This window comes from Somniosus microcephalus, chromosome 21 (assembly GCF_052327205.1).
Source record: "Somniosus microcephalus isolate GS21.2 chromosome 21, FLI_Smic_1.0, whole genome shotgun sequence".
Classification (NCBI taxonomy): Eukaryota; Metazoa; Chordata; class Chondrichthyes; order Squaliformes; family Somniosidae; genus Somniosus; species Somniosus microcephalus.
In genome coordinates this window covers 77,110,175-77,127,418 of record NC_141007.1, presented here as the reverse complement: position 1 = coordinate 77,127,418, position 17,244 = coordinate 77,110,175, and the positions used below count along the sequence as shown (strand labels likewise).

Below are 17,244 nucleotides of genomic sequence, written 5' to 3'. Positions count from 1 at the left end.
AGTCAGAGGGGCAGAGAGTCAGAGGGGCAGAGAGTCAGAGTGGCAGAGAGTCAGAGTGGCAGAGAGTCAGAGGGGCACAGAGTCAGAGGGGCAGAGAATCAGAGGGGCAGAGAGTCAGAGGGGCAGAGAGTCAGAGGGGCAGAGAGTCAGAGGGGCAGAGAGTCAGAGTGGCAGAGAGTCAGAGGGGCAGAGAGTCAGAGGGGCAGAGAGTCAGAGGGGCAGAGAGTCAGAGGGGCAGAGAGTCAGAGGGGCAGAGAGTCAGAGTGGCAGAGAGTCAGAGTGGCAGAGAGTCAGAGGGGCACAGAGTCAGAGGGGCAGAGAATCAGAGGGGCAGAGAGTCAGAGGGGCAGAGAGTCAGAGGGGCAGAGAGTCAGAGGGGCAGAGAGTCAGAGGGGCAGAGAGTCAGAGGGGCAGAGAGTCAGAGTGGCAGAGAGTCAGAGGGGCAGAGAGTCAGAGGGGCACAGAGTCAGAGTGGCACAGAGTCAGAGGGGCAGAGAGTCAGAGGGGCAGAGAGTCAGAGTGGCAGAGAGTCAGAGGGGCAGAGAGTCAGAGGGGCAGAGAGTCAGAGTGGCACAGAGTCAGAGGGGCAGAGAGTCAGAGGGGCAGAGAGTCAGAGGGGCAGAGAGTCAGAGGGGCACCACGCATAGCCAGATAACACAGACTAACTTGTAGGTGACTCCCGCTCCGCTCCATTCCCACTCTGAGCCATGTCAAGTGGGTGTGAACGATTGGGCAGTCAGAGTCCTTGCAGAAGGCAGTGGATGGAAGCACGTCACGGGTAGCCCGCGCCATCTCTGGTGCACAATAGTGTGGTAAAAGGACATCTTTAAGTTCTGTTGGCAGAATTTCCCATTGATGTCACACATTAAGTTCCACAGGAGATGCAGGTATTCTGTGGAAACTGCCTTTTTTGCAGTGACTATTGTGTATGTAATATGTATGTTACTTTAAACCTATGGCCAGGGCAGCACTACTTTGTAGGGCGTAGTGATACCGTAGTACCACTCCTGGCCATAGGGGTATAAATAGTACTGTGGGTACTGATCTCCCCTCAGTTCCCGCCTGTTGGTATGAAGTAAAGACCTACGTCGAACCTTCTAAGCTGTCTCTTCCTTATTGTATTAAGTATATTCGCATACTTTACAACTATGATTTAAGAGTTCAATAATTTCAGATCATAACCTCTGCCCCTATTTTTTCAGACAGCAGCTGTTGATGATTCTGCCATTCCCATTTACACCACTTCTAGACCCATCTTTTGTTTCTTTACTTGTCCCATTACCATCTCCTTTCGCCTCGCACCACCATCCCTTTTATCATTTAATCTCTCCTGCCTTCCACCCTATCATGGACCTTCCCTTTTGTTCTTGTTCTGTTTTTATTTCCGATTTCCAGCATCTGCAGTGTCTTGCTTTTGCATGATTTAAGAGTTTTGGGAAGAAAGGGTCTACGTAGAATAGATAGAGAGAAACTGTTCCCATTGGCGGAAGGGTCGAGAACCAGAGACACAGATTTAAGGTGATTGGCAGAAGAACCAAAGGCGACGTGAGGAAAAACTTTTTTACTCAGCGAGTGGTTCGGATCTGGAATGCACTGCCTGAGCGGGTGGTGGAGGCAGACTTAATCGTGGCTTTCAAAAGGGAATTGGATAAGTACCTGAAGGAAAAAAATTTGCAGGGCTACGGGGGGAAGGGCGGGGGAGTGGGACTAGCTGAAGTGCTCTTGCAGAGAGCCGGCACGGGCTCGACGGGCTGAATGGCCTCCTTCTGTGCTGTAACCATTCTATGATTCTAAAGCCTGAATTGTAACAATGTCATTAAAAGTATTAAAATATATCTGTAAATTGCCTGCTGTGGAATTCTACACTCAGTGTCCTTTGCATATGGCTGGTGCAGTCTACGTCATCACAGGGCTGTTAAAGGAAATATATTTTCTGACAAGCTGCCACATTACCCTAAATGTTATGAAGGGAAACTTCTGTACGTTTTGTTCAAAACTCTCGCAGCTGAGACAGCATGAGGACATTCTGAGAAACATAGCCTCAAATCACTGTCCCCACTCGGATTATGTCAGTGGAACAGGCTCACACAAAACATCTGCTGACTCTACCCAGCAGTCTGAACGCACAGAGTAACATGGAGTGACATGGGGACATCACTAAGTCTGTTGATAGGCAAGGATCATCAAAGTTGCTTTCACCATTTATTTTCATGTTGGTAGATTGGTTAAAAACAGATAGGGGGAAAAATTCAGTTGCTTTGCACTTCGCGTTAATGCCCTAAGAGGGTGCTACTTGGGCGCAAAGCAACTAGCGCCCGGGCGTGGTACCACCAACTCCTCCCGCGAAATTCAGCGGGAGGTTAGTGGCGGTGGTAGCCGTTAGCGCCCCGCGGCAATGACCTCATCGCCGTGCGCAGCACCCCGCTTGCGCTATGGCCGCGATCTTTGGTAGCGCCCCCCTGACTTACCGCCGGACGCTATGTCCGATGGGGTTAGGGGGGCCTACCTGCGACCGGGGCGGCGCTGTTCAAAGGCGACGTGCTGGGCGGCCATTTTTGTTGCTGGCCGCCTGTCAGCACCTGCCTCCGCTGCCGTCCCCGGCCTCCTGACCCGCCCTCCCGCGGAGTGCAGTCTACGCTCCATGAGCCCAACACTTCTCTTGAGTGCCGGGCTCTTTTGCCGGCACTCTGATCTCTGGTGGCCCAGCTGGGCCCTGGGTCGTGCTGTGCAAGGCTCCTCCTCCCCGTTTAGAAGATGAGGAAGGCCTGCAATACCGTGGCGCGACGTGCCGCAGCGCGTGGCGTCGCGATATTCCCTCGCCACGCCCCAAAAGGGAGGCGGGGCACTTCCACTAGCGCACCGCTTCCCCCTTGGGGCGCTACCACTCAATTTCGGCCGTGGGAGCGCTAATTTTTCCGGGACGCTAAAAGGGGGCGCGACTCAATTTTTCTCCCATAGTTTCCCAAATCCAAATTCTATGCTTTTATTTGTGTCGGGAATCTGGTCCAGAGATGAGCGGCACATGGCATTGCGTGTTGTATGCAATGTAGGGCACGTACAGCAACCAATCGGCATATGGACATCACAAGCACAGCATGCGTGTAGACATCACAAACACAATGCGCGAGTAGCTGACACTGTTTCAGAAGTTGTTCGTCCTGAGAATGTGTCAATACTTTCAGGGGAGAGTGCCAATATTTTCAGGGGGGTGGACAGAGGAGAGTGTCAATATTTTCAGAGGGGTGGGACAGAGGAGTGTGTCAATATTTGGGGGGGTGGACAGGGGAGAGTGTCAATATTTGCAGGGGTGGGACAGGGGAGAGTGTCAATATTTTCTGGGGGGTGGACAGGGGAGAGTGTCAATATTTGGGGGGGTGGACAGGGGAGAGTGTCAATATTTGGGGGGGTGGACAGGGGAGAGTGTCAATATTTGGGGGGCTGGACAGGGGAGAGTGTCAATATTTGGGGGGCTGGACAGGGGAGAGTGTCAATATTTGGGGGGGTGGACAGGGGAGAGTGTCAATATTTGGGGGGGTGGGACAAAGGAGAGTGTTAAAAATTGAGGGGGGGACAGAGGAGAGTGTCAATATTTGGGGGGCTGGACAGAGGAGAGTGTCAATATTTGGGGGGGGTGGACAGGGGAGAGTGTCAATATTTGGGGGGGTGGACAGAGGAGAGTGTCAATATTTGGGGGGGGGGGACAGAGGAGAGTGTCAATATTTGGGGGGTGGACAGGGGAGAGTGTCAATATTTGGGGGGGTGGGACAGGGGAGAGTGTCAATATTTGGGGGGGTGGACAGGGGAGAGTGTCAATATTAAGGGGGGGGGACAGGGGAGACTGTCAATATTTGGGGGTTGGACAGAGGAGAGTGTCAATATTTGGGGGGGTGGACAGGGGAGAGTGTCAATATTTGGGGGGTGGACAGAGGAGAGTGTCAATATTTGGGGGGGTGGACAGGGGAGAGTGTCAATATTTGGGGGGGTGGACAGAGGAGAGTGTCAATATTTGGGGGGGGACAGGGGAGAGTGTCAATATTTGGTGGGGGACAGAGGAGAGTGTCAATATTTGGGGGGGGACAGGGGAGAGTGTCAATATTTGGGGGGGGACAGAGGAGAGTGTCAATATTTGGGGGGGTGGACAGAGGAGAGTGTCAATATTTGGGGGCGGGACAGAGGAGAGTGTCAATATTTGGGGGGGTGGGACAGAGGAGAGTGTCAATGTTTGGGGGGGGGGACAGAGGAGAGTGTCAATATTTGGGGGGTGGACAGAGGAGAGTGTCAATATTTGGGGGGGGGACAGGGGAGAGTGTCAATATTTGGGGGGGTGGACAGGGGAGAGTGTCAATATTTGGGGGGGTACAGAGGAGAGTGTCAATATTTGGGGGGGTGGACAGAGGAGAGTGTCAATATTTGGGGGGGTGGACAGAGGAGAGTGTCAATATTTGGGGGGGTGGGACAGAGGAGAGTGTCAATATTTGGGGGGGGGACAGGGGAGAGTGTCAATATTTGGGGGGGGTGGACAGAGGAGTGTGTCAATATTTGGGGGGGTGGACAGAGGAGAGTGTCAATATTTGGGGAGGGGACAGAGGAGAGTGTCAATATTTGGGGGGGGACAGGAGAGTGTCAATATTTGGGGGGGATAGAGGAGAGTGTCAATATTTGGGGGGGGGACAGAGGAGAGTGTCAATATTTTGGGGGGGGGGACAGAGGAGAGTGTCAATATTTGGGGGGGGACAGGGGAGAGCGTCAATATTTGGGGGGGGACAGAGGAGAGCGTCAATATTTGATATTGGGGGGTGGACAGAGGAGTGTCAATATTTGGGGGGGTGGACAGAGGAGAGTGTCAATATTTGAGGGGGTGGACAGGGGAGAGTGTCAATATTTGGGGGGGTGGACAGGGGAGAGTGTCAATATTTGGGGGGGGACAGGGGAGAGTGTCAATATTTGGGGGATGGACAGAGGAGAGTGTCAATATTTGGGGAGGGGACAGAGGAGAGAGTCAATATTTGGGGGGGGACAGAGGAGAGTGTCAATATTTGGGGGGGGACAGGGGAGAGTGTCAATATTTGGGGGGGTGGACAGAGGAGAGTGTCAATATTTGGGGGGGTGGACAGAGGAGAGTGTCAATATTTGGGGGGGGACAGAGGAGAGTGTCAATATTTGGGGGGGGACAGAGGAGAGTGTCAATATTTGGCGGGGTGGACAGGGGAGAGTGTCAATATTTGGGGAGGGGACAGGGGAGAGTGTCAATATTTGGGGGGGTGGACAGGGGAGAGTGTCAATATTTGGGGGGTGGGACAGGGGAGAGTGTCAATATTTGGGGGGGGGACAGGGGAGAGTGTCAATATTTGGGGGGGGACAGGGGAGAGTGTCAATATTTGGAGGGGTGGACAGAGGAGAGTGTCAATATTTGGGGGGTGGGACAGAGGAGAATGTCAATATTTGGGGGGGGACAGGGGAGAGTGTCAATATTTGGGGGGGGGACAGGGGAGAGTGTCAATATTTGGGGGGGGACAGGGGAGAGTGTCAATATTTGGGGGGGTGGACAGAGTAGAGTATCAATATTTGGGGGGGGTGGACAGAGGAGAGTGTCAATATTTGGGGGGGTGGACAGAGGAGAGTGTCAATATTTGGGGGGGTGGACAGGGGAGAGTGTCAATATTTGGGGGGTGGACAGAGGAGAGTGTCAATATTTGGGGGGTGGACAGGGGAGAGTGTCAATATTTGCGGGGGGGTACAGGGGAGAGTGTCAATAATTGGGGGGGTGAACAGAGGAGAGTGTCAATATTTGGGGGGTGGGACAGGGGAGAGTGTCAATATTTGGGGGGGTGGACAGAGGAGAGTGTCAATATTTGGGGGGGTGGACAGGGGAGAGTGTCAATATTTGGGGGGGTGGACAGAGGAGAGTGTCAATATTTGGGGGGGTGGACAGGGGAGAGTGTCAATATTTGGGGGGTTGGACAGGGGAGAGTGTCAATATTTGGGGGGTGGACAGAGGAGAATGTCAATATTTGGGGGGGTGGACAGAGGAGAGTGTCAATATTTGGGGGGTGGACAGAGGAGAGTGTCAATATTTGGGGGGGGACAGAGGAGAGTGTCAATATTTGGGGGGGTGGACAGAGGAGAGTGTCAATATTTGGGGGGGACAGAGGAGAGTGTCAATATTTGGGGGGGGTGGACAGAGGAGCGTGTCAATATTTTGGGGGGGGACAGAGGAGAGTGTCAATATTTGGGGGGGTGGACAGAGCAGAGTGTCAATATTTTGGGGGGGGACAGAGGAGAGTGTCAATATTTGGGGGGGTGGACAGAGGAGAGTGTCAATATTTTGGGGGGGGACAGGGGAGAGTGTCAATATTTGGGGGGGACAGAGGAGAGTGTCAATATTTGGGGAGGGGGCAGAGGAGAGTGTCAATATTTGGGGGGGTGGACAGAGGAGAGTGTCAATATTTGGGGAGGGGACAGAGGAGAGTGTCAATATTTGGGGGGGTGGACAGAGGAGAGTGTCAATATTTTGGGGGGGGACAGAGGAGAGTGTCAATATTTGGGGGGGTGGACACAGGAGAGTGTCAATATTTGGGGGTGGACAGAGGAGAGTGTCAATATTTGGGGGGGTGGACAGAGGAGAGTGTCAATATTTGGGGGGGTGGACAGAGGAGAGTGTCAATATTTGGGGGGGTGGACAGAGGAGAGTGTCAATATTTGGGGGGTGGACAGGGGAGAGTGTCAATATTTGGGGGGGGACAGAGGAGAGTGTCAATATTTGGGGGGGGACAGAGGAGAGTGTCAATATTTGGGGGGGTGGACAGAGGAGAGTGTCAATATTTTGGGGGGGACAGAGGAGAGTGTCAATATTTGGGGGGGTGGACAGAGGAGAGTGTCAATATTTTGGGGGGGGACAGAGGAGAGTGTCAATATTTGGGGGGGTGGACAGAGGAGAGTGTCAATATTTTGGGGGGGGACGGGAGAGTGTCAATATTTGGGGGGGACAGAGGAGAGTGTCAATATTTGGGGAGGGGACAGGGGAGAGTGTCAATATTTGGGGGGGGACAGAGGAGAGTGTCAATATTTGGGGAGGGGACAGAGGAGAGTGTCAATATTTGGGGGGGTGGACAGAGGAGAGTGTCAATATTTGGGGAGGGGACAGAGGAGAGTGTCAATATTTGGGGGGGCGGACAGAGGAGAGTGTCAATATTTTGGGGGGGGACAGAGGAGAGTGTCAATATTTGGGGGGGTGGACAGAGGAGAGTGTCAATATTTGGGGGTGGACAGAGGAGAGTGTCAATATTTGGGGGGTGGACAGGGGAGAGTGTCAATATTTGGGGGGGACAGAGGAGAGTGTCAATAGTTGGGGGGGGACAGAGGAGAGTGTCAATATTTGGGGTGGGGACAGGGGAGAGTGTCAATATTTGTGGGGGTGGACAGGGGAGAGTGTCAATATTTGGGGGGGGGACAGAGGAGAGTGTCAATATTTGGGGAGGGGACAGAGGAGAGTGTCAATATTTGGGGGGGTGGACAGGGGAGAGTGTCAATATTTGGGGGGGGACAGGGGAGAGTGTCAATATTTGGCGGGGGGACAGGGAGAGTGTCAATATTTGGGGGGGGGACAGGGGAGAGTGTCAATATTTGGGGGGGTGGACAGAGGAGAGTGTCAATATTTGGGGGGGACAGGGGAGAGTGTCAATATTTGGGGGGGGGGACAGGGAGTGTGTCAATATTTGGGGGGGGACAGGGGAGAGTGTCAATATTTGGGGGGGTGGACAGAGGAGAGTGTCAATATTTGGGGGGGGGACAGGGAGAGTGTCAATATTTGGGGGGTGGACAGAGGAGAGTGTCAATATTTGGGGGGGTGGACAGAGGAGAGTGTCAATATTTGGGGGGGTGGACAGAGGAGAGTGTCAATATTTGGGGGGGTGGGACAGAGGAGAGTGTCAATATTTGGGGGGTGGACAGGGGAGAGTGTCAATATTTGGGGGGTGGACAGGGGAGAGTGTCAATATTTGGGGGGTGGACAGGGGAGAGTGTCAATATTTGGGGGGTGGACAGGGGAGAGTGTCAATATTTGGCAGGTTGGGACAGGGGAGAGTGTCAATATTTGGCGGGGTGGGACAGGGGAGAGTGTCAATATTTGGCGGGGTGGGACAGGGGAGAGTGTCAATATTTGGGGGGTGGACAGGGGAGAGTGTCAATATTTGTGGGGGGGACAGAGGAGAGTGTCAATATTTGGGGGGTGGACAGGGGAGAGTGTCAATATTTGGGGGGTGGACAGGGGAGAGTGTCCATATTTGGGGGGTGGACAGGGGAGAGTGTCAATATTTGGGGGGTTGGGACAGGGGAGAGTGTGAATATTTGGCAGGGTGGGACAGGGGAGAGTGTCAATATTTGGCGGGGTGGGACAGGGGAGAGTGTCAATATTTGGGGGGTGGACAGGGGAGAGTGTCAATATTTGGGGGGGGGGACAGAGGAGAGTGTCAATATGTGGCGGGGTGGGACAGGGGAGAGTGTCAATATTTGGCGGGGTGGGACAGGGGAGAGTGTCAATATTTGGGGGGTGGACAGGGGAGAGTGTCAATATTTGGCGGGGTGGACAGGGGAGAGTGTTAATATTTGGCGGGGTGGGACAGGGGAGAGTGTTAATATTTGGCGGGGTGGGACAGGGGAGAGTGTCAATATTTGGGGGGTGGGACAGGGGAGAGTGTCAATATTTGGCGGGGTGGGACAGGGGAGAGTGTTAATATTTGGCGGGGTGGGACAGGGGAGGGTGTCAATATTTGGGGGGTGGGACAGGGGAGAGTGTCAATATTTGGGGGGTGGGACAGGGGAGAGTGTGAATATTTGGCGGGGTGGGACAGGGGAGAATGTCTCTTTTTGCAGGGAGTCCCGCTGTCGTCCCATATGGAAAAATTGCTAACTGTTGCTTTAAGGTTGAAGCACAATCGAATGTTTGCCATTGATCATCATTTATGAAGCTTGGCTTATTACAGACGCCTGACAGCCTGGAAGCAGTGCCTTGTTAATTATTATTCTGGGATCGCGTTCTGAAAGCTGGACTTACTGCAAGTAATTATTGAGCTATAAAATGAATTTGAGAAGTTGCAATGTGTTTTTGTGCCTCCTTAATATTGGACAAACCGATTGCTGCCTTGTAATTAGGTTTTACTCTGTTAATGTCTGCACAGTATGCCTTCAAGTCCTAGATATAACAGCAAACTGCTTGGATGTTCTTGTAATCCATGCTACTATATTCTTTTATGCCGTTCTCCCCAGCAGCAACTATCACCAACCTAAGTGCCATTATGTAGGTGTTATACACAGGGAAAATAATTTAATATCAGGGCAGCATTAGGATGGCAGGAGCAATACGGAAGCTACAAAATGAGCTTTTTTTTAAAAAGAGGAACTGAATGTTTGGATACACATAACAACATTATTTTGAAGCTTTCGTGTCTTTTTATCATGGGATTGAGGACAGGCCGTTCAACCCAAATTCACAGATTAGGCGTGAGCAAATAGGTCAATCACGTCTTTAATATGACAAGGTTTTAAAATATTTGGATGCCTACACCTGCTTCAGATCCAGGGTAAAAATTTGCCTTCATAGATGGCAGCTGCTATACCCATTTAAACCTCTTCTAGACCCATCCTTTGTTTCTTTATCTGTCCCACTACCATCTCCTTTTGCTTTGTACAGTCATCCCTTTTGTCATTTAATCTCTCCTGCCTTCCACCCTATCACAGACCTTGCCTTTTGTTCTTTCCTCCTCTCCCCGCTCTCCCTGCCCCTGCACTTGCTTAAAACCTGTTACATTTCTAACATTTTCCAGTTCTGGCGAAGGGTTAGCGACCTGAAACGTTAACTCTGTTTCTCTCTCCGCAGATGCTGCCTGGCCTGCTGAGTATTTCCAGCATTTTCTATTTATTTTCTTAATAGATTATGTTTACATAAGAAATAGGAGCAGGAATAGGCCACTAGGCCCCTCGAGCCTGCTCCGCCATTCAATAAGATCATGGCTGATCTTGGGCTCAAAGCCACTTCCCTGCCCACTCCCCATAGCCCTTCACTCCCTTATCTTGCAAAAATCTGTCTATCTTCACTTTAAATGTATTTAATGACCCAGCCTTCACAGCTCTCTGGGGCAGAGAATTCCACAGATTTACGACCCTCTGAGAAAAGAAATTCCTCCTCATCTCCGTTCTAAAAGGGAGACCCTTTATTCTGAGACTGTGCCCCCGAGTTCTAGATTTCCCCACAAGGGGAAACATCCTCTCTGCATCTACCTTGTCGAGCCTGCTCAGTATCCTATATGTTTCAATAAGATCACCTCTCATTCTTCTGAATTCCAATGAGTATAGGCCCAGCCTGCTCAACCTTTCCTCATAAGTCAAACCCCTCATCTCTGGAATTAACCTCGTGAACCTTCTCTGAACTGCCTCCAATGCAAGTATATCCTTCCTTAAATAAGGAGACCAAAACTGTACGCAGTACTCCAGGTGTGGTCTCACCAATACCTTGTACTGTTGTAGCAGGACTTCCCTACTTTTATACTCCAACCCCCTTGCAATAAAGGCCAACATTCCATTTGCCTTTTTGATTACTTGCTGTACCTGCATGCTAACTTTTCGTGTTTCATGCACAAGGACCCCCAGGTCCCTCTGAACTGTAGCATTTTGTAATCTCTCTCCACTTAAATAATAATTTGCTTTTTTATTTTTCCTGCCAAAGTGGATAACCTCGCACTTTCCCACAATATACTACATCTGCCAAATGTTTGCCCACTCACCTAGCCTGTCTATATCCCTTTGCAGATTCTTTCGTTTCCTAGAAGACGGTTTTATGGTGGGACTGCCAAGTGCAGGGGAAGGGGTCCTGTGGTGCTATCAGAGCGCCAGTTTTCCATTGTAGGTATCACTCTGAGCCAGTTGTGGATTTCAATCCCACCCATGAACCTGAACACATAGGGCTGAAAATTCAGTAGGGTTAGCGCCCATTTTGCGGCGCTAGAGGGCCTAGCGCCGCAATGATAGCCGTTTCTGAAATTCACTTCGGCGCTGCCATCGGCATTAGCCGGTTGCGCTGCACCGGCACCGATGACGTCATCGGTGTGCGCAGCGTCCCGGTTGCCGTGGCAACGCGCCCGAACGCCGAAATTCAGTTGCGGCCGCCTCGCCCGTGGCAGCCACAACTAAGACTCTGGCAACCGAGTCTTACACAAGTTAGCGCCGGCGCATTAAGGTCGCGCGGCGGCCGGCCGCTTTCCCGCCGGCCGCCTGCCCGCACCTCCCTCCCCGGACTCCTCCACCCCCCCCCCCGTGGAACAGATGCGTCTGGCCTGCAAGCCCGGCACTTGTCCGAGGTGCCGGGCTCATTTTTGAAAAAATCAAACGGCCAGCGATCGGGTGAAGGCAGCGCCTCCTTAACGGGAGGAGGAGGCCTGCACTTCCCCAGCCTGCCGCACCGCATCGGGTGCCGCAGCGCCGGATTAGCGCCGCAATGCGGCACTCAGCGCCCATTGGGAGGCACTCACGCCCGCCAGTAGCGCCGGCAGCCGTCTGGGCGCGGCGCTACTGAATTTTTGGCGCGCGCAAGGGAATTAGCGCCGGCGCTAAATTTCCGGCGCTAAAGCCCTGGCGCAGCGTCAACTCAATTTCTAGGCCATAATCTAGGTTAACCTAGAAGGACAAAGGCAGCAGGCGCGTGGGAACACCACCACCTCCAAGTTCCCCTCCAAATCACACTCCATCCTGACTTGGAAGTATATCGGCCGTTCCTTCATCGTCGCTGGGTCAAAATCCTGGAACTCCCTCCCTAACAGCACTGTGGGAGCACCTTCACCACACGGACTGCAGCGGTTCAAGAAGGCAGCTCACCACCACCTTCTCAAGGGCAACTAGGGATGGGCAATAAATGCTGGCCTCGCCAGCGACGCCCACATCCCAGGAACGAATAAAATAAATCTAGGTTGACACTCCAGTGCAACACCGAGGGAGTCTGAATGTGGGTTGAATGGTCTGTCCTCACTTTCATGTTTAAAAAGTCACGAAAGCTTCAATGTAATGTTCGTAAGTGTATCCAAACACTTGGGGAAAAATTTGGTTGCTTTGCGCCTCCTGTGGGCGCAAAGCAACTAGCGCCCGGGCACGGTGCCGCTAACGCCTCCCGAGAAATTCAGCGGGAGGTTAACGGCGGTGGTAGCTGGTAACGTCCCACGGTGCTGCGCCTCCAGCGATGATGTCATCACCATGCACAGCGCCCTGCTCGCGCCCCTGACCTACTGCCGGACGCCATGTCCGACAGGGTCAGGGTGGCGTTTTTGTGGCCGGGGCGGTGATAATTAAAGTGCAGCTGCGGGGTGCCGGCCGCGATCGGTCAGCCCGGCGCTCCTCCTCTCGAGTGCCGAGCGGCTCTTTTGCCAGCACCCCACTCCCCGGTGGTCCAGCGGGGCCCCGATGTGCGCTGCGCTAGGCCCCTCCCCTTTAATCAGGGGAGGCAGGCCTGCAGTACTGCGGCGCTACGTGCCGGATCACGTGGCGCTGCTGCATGTAGCGCCATGATATTCAATGGGAGCGCCCCAAGAGAGAGGGGGAGCGCTTCCCGTAATGCCCCGCCTCCTGCTTGGGGCGCTACCATTGAATTTCGGGCGTGGGGTCACTAACTTTTTTGGGAAGCTAAAAGTAGCACCCCGGCGAAGTTAGTGCCCCAAAGGGGGCGCGGCCCAATTTTCCCTCCTCAGTGCCTTGTTAAAAAAAAAATGATGCTCATTTTGTGGCTTCCAGTATTGGTCCTGCCGTGTTGCATCGTCAGTGCTACTGGACTTGTGCTGTGATGTGAGACCGAGGTCCTAGCGGCCCATTCAGCCAAACATAAAAGATCCCACGGCACCATTCCAAGACGACCATGGAGTTCACCTCGAGTCCTGGGGGGCCAACATTCCTCCCTCAACCAACACCACCAAATTCAGATTAACTGGTCAGTCATCTCGTTGTTTGTAGAATCTTTCTCTGGGCAAAACGGCTACCATGTTTGTCTACAAAGCAGTAATCATGGCACTGCAAAGGAATTCTTTGCATGTGAAGTGCCTTGAGACGTTTGAGAGATGTGATAAGGTGGTATATAAAGGCAAGTCCTTCTTCTAACCTGAGTTTAAGAAGCTCAAAGCTCATCGATTCCACTCCTGCAGCAGTGGCTCTCAACCGGCAGACTCATCCAGCAATCTCATCATCCAAGTCTCGCACCATTGTCAGAGTGGCTGCTGACTTTAAGGCACTACCTCTTCCTGAGGGGAGCTGCAGTTGGCTTTCAACAGCCTGAAAGATCAGCTCAATTTATGCCTTTACGGCTGATAGACTGGGATAAGAAGCCATGCATTCTTAGTGGGGAAGGCGATTCACTGATTTCTCCCACTGTACAACTATCTTCTGCTGCTCCCACGGCTGCAGCACAAATGTTCTTTGGACCGCCCCCCCGGTCCATTTGAGATGTACTGAAGTGCAATAATGTGCAATAGAACTTAAGAATTTTTATTAGACTGTTGGTCGATCTCCTGTGGCACTGCAACAGGGTCCTGAGGCCAAGTGTGGTCTTCAGGTGGGGCTAGAGGGCTGGCAGGTGTAATTCAGCCTCCATTTTGAATGGATACATTCTGTCCTTATTTTAATATCTCCAATATAAATTCCTAGAATCATAGAAATTTATGGCACAGAAGGAGGCCATTCGGCCCATCGTGTCTGCGCCGGCTGACAAAGAGCTCTCCAGCCTAATCCCACTTTCCAGCTCTTGGTCCGTAGCCCTGCAGGTTCCGGCCCTTCAAGTGCATATCCAAGTACTTTTTAAATGCGATGAGTGTTTCTGCCTCGACCACCCTTTCAGGCAGTGAGTTCCAGACCCCCACCACCCTCTGGGTGAAAAAAGTTCTCCTCAAATCCCCTCTAATCCTTCTACCAATTACTTTAAATCTCTGCCCCCTGGTTATCGACCCTTCTGCTAAGGGAAATAGTCCTTCCTATCCACTCTATCCAGGCCCCTCATAATTTTATACACCTCAATCAAGTCTCCCCTCAGCCTCCTCTGTTCCAAAGAAAACAACCCCAGCCTCTCCAATCTTTCCTCATAGCTAAAATTCTCCAGTCCCGGCATCATCCTCGTAAATCTCCTCTGTACCCTCTCTAGTGTAATCACATCTTTCCTGTAATGTGGTGACCAGAACTGCACACAGTACTCTAGCTGTGGCCTAACTAGTGTTTTATACAGTTCTAGCATAACTTCCCTGCTCTTATATTCTATGCCTCGGCCAATAAAGGAAAGTATTCTGTATGCCTTCTTATATGTCCACATTTATTATTGGAATTTCCTATTTAAACCTCCTTCCAGGCCCGCTCAGCCCACCTACTGCTGCCCTCTTGGATTCTGCCAGACTGAGCCCCACAAACAGCAAATTAATGAATAACTAAATTATCTGGGGGGGTTTCTGGTGTTGTTGTTTGAGGGAGAACTTCCACAATAGCGAATAGTGCCATGGGATCTTTTACATCCAGCTGAGAGAGTTGACGGGGCCTCGGTTTATCATCTCATCCAAAAGATGGCACCTCTGACAGTGCAGCGCTCCCTCAGTGCTGCATCGAAGTATCAGTGCTCGATCCAAAGAGGGGCTTGAACCCACAACCGTCTGACTCAGGAGTGAGCGCGGCATCACTGGGCCAACTTGGCACAATTACGGACAGTTTTGTGTTGTGCGCTATGCGTACTAGGAACTTGGCCGAGGCTGCCCAAAGACAGTCCATGTGGAAGCCTTAAAGCCAAAGAGGTTGATGTGAACCGAGGACCCAGAGTAGAAAGCGCAGCTAATCAGTGTACCAGAAAATGCCTGACCGTGTCTTCAAAACGTTCATTTCCAAACATTACATTGGAGTTGGTTGTTGAGAGGTTACACAACCTTAAAACGAGAGCCGAGTCATCCCGGAGTGAAATCAGGAAGTGGAAATTTGGAACTCTCCTCCAAAAGGCTGTGGGATACTGGGGGTCAACTGAAATCTTCACGACTGAGATAGATTTTTGTTAGATAAGGATATCAAGGGATATGGAGAAAAGGCGGGTAAATGGGGTTGGCGCACAGATCAGCCACGGTCTAGTAGGATGGCCTCCTCCAGTTTCTATGTTGCATGAAAATGTTTACAAGGAGTAAAATAATAATGACCCAAACAAATTTAATTTGATGCATGTGGGCTGTGCCCAGACAGCACCATCTGCCCATAATTTGTGTCTGCGCAGCGCAGTGCACCATAGAGGCGTTTAGTAGTGCAGTGACCCAACATCCAATGCACTGAGGTTTAAACAGTTATTCTGCTCGAGGTACAGCCAGGGTCCAACATTGTTATCTTTGTCACTGTTACCTCCGATGGCAACATCTGTGAGATTTACCCTCGGTCACGAGCCCTGAATGGATGAAGTAATTCAAGTGTGGACTAACCAGTCACCTCAGCCAAGCAGCAAAAGCTTGCCAAAGTCTATCAGGAGGGTTCCAGCATTTTGTTTTGTTCTCTGCACATTAGGGCTGGTGACTGATTGCAACTGAAGCACATCCTGGCCAACCAGCCTGAACAGTGGGCTACAGCCGACTTGGGCTTCCCATAAATAACTTGGTCCCTTCGGTGCGAACCCTAATTGGTCCGAAAACTTTCAATTTAACAAGGAGATTTCAATAAACAGTCTGGAGTTAGCACCTGCAAATCGCAAAACCACTCTCTTAAAACTGCAGGAGCTGTGTCTCACCCAACCCTGTCCTCATGGCCGTAAGGTGACTCCTGACTATCACTGCCAGCTTGTTAACCTCACAGTATTTCGGTTCACATTTTAGCCACGACCCTTCACATTCTTTATTTTCTTTTTGTTTAATTTTCTCCCCTGAAGGTTGGTATCTTGCTGGGGTTTGGTTCCGCTGGTGTGAGGCGTGCTATGGCAGCGGCCAAAATGGGCATTATTGACGTGTTAGCCTGGACACATGTGGGCAGGTTATTAGACCATAAGGGGAGAGGCCCAGTCCTGTCCTCACACACATGCCCTTCCAGCAGCTGTTGATTAATGATTAGCGGGAAGGCACGCCGGCCCGGTTTCCTCTCCCTACCGGTCTGGGACCAGTTGTAGCTCCTCGAACGCTGCCCATCTGAAATGGGCTTAGCTCAGCACAGACCAAGGATTGAACTTGGGGCCTTCGTGCTCGGTGAGGCTGAACTACTCACTGAGCCATTGGGGGGGATCTTGGAACCCTTCACGCTCGGACACACACATTCTCGCTGTACCTGCGCATTGTTCTTTAGCACAGATCACAGGTGATCAACAAGTAAACCACTGGTCTGCAAATTACCAGGGCCTGAACCTGCAGAAAACCCTCTCTCCCAATCCCTGATACACAGCTGGGTTACACTACAGCTTTACAGTGGGGTCAGCGGGTAACAGGTGGGGCCACTCTTTGTATTAAAACAACAACAACTTACATTTAAATAGTGCCTTTAACGTAGTGAAATGTCACAAAGCACTTCAAAGGAGCGTTATCATAGAATAGTACAGCACAGAAGGAGGCCATTCGGCCCATCGAGTCTGTGCCGGCTCTTGCGAAGAGCAATCCAGTCAGTCCCACTCCCTCGCTCTTTCCTCATATCCCTGCAATTTTTTCTCCTTCAAGTATTTATCACGTCCCCTATTGAAGGCTGCTATTGAATCTGTGTCCACTGCCCTATCAGGCAGCACGTTCCAAACCCCAAACACTCGTTGAGTAAAAAGGTTTTTCTTCATGTCACCTCTGGTTCGTTTGCCAATCACCTTAAATCTGTGCCCTCTGGTTATTGACCCTTCTGCCAATGGGAGCAGTTTCTCTTTATATACTCGATCTAAACCATTCATGATTTGAAACACCTCCATCAAATCTCCTCTTAGCCTTCTCTACTCCAAGGAGAAGAACCCTAGGCTTCTCTAGTCTATCCACGTAACTGTAATCCCTCATCCCTGGAACCATTATCAAACAATATTTGACACATTAGGAGATATTAGGGCAGGTGACCAAAAGCTTGGACAAAGAGGTAGATTTTATGGAGCGTCCCAAAGGAGGAGAGAGGTAGAGAGGTGGAGAGGTTTAGGGAGGGAATTCCAGAGCTTAGGGCCCAGGCAGCTGGAGGCACGGCCACCAATGGTGGAGCGATTAAATTCGGGCATGTTCAAGAGACCAGAATTGGAGGAGTGCAGAGATCTCGGAGGGT

At 51.5% G+C, this 17,244-nt stretch overlaps 1 protein-coding gene across 1 annotated transcript in view; it reads right to left on the bottom strand.

Moving 5' to 3' along the window:
• Positions 1-17,244, bottom strand: part of LOC147102984 (ran GTPase-activating protein 1-like) — a 734,758-nt gene that overhangs the window by 164,578 nt on the left and 552,936 nt on the right. The window lies entirely within an intron of this gene.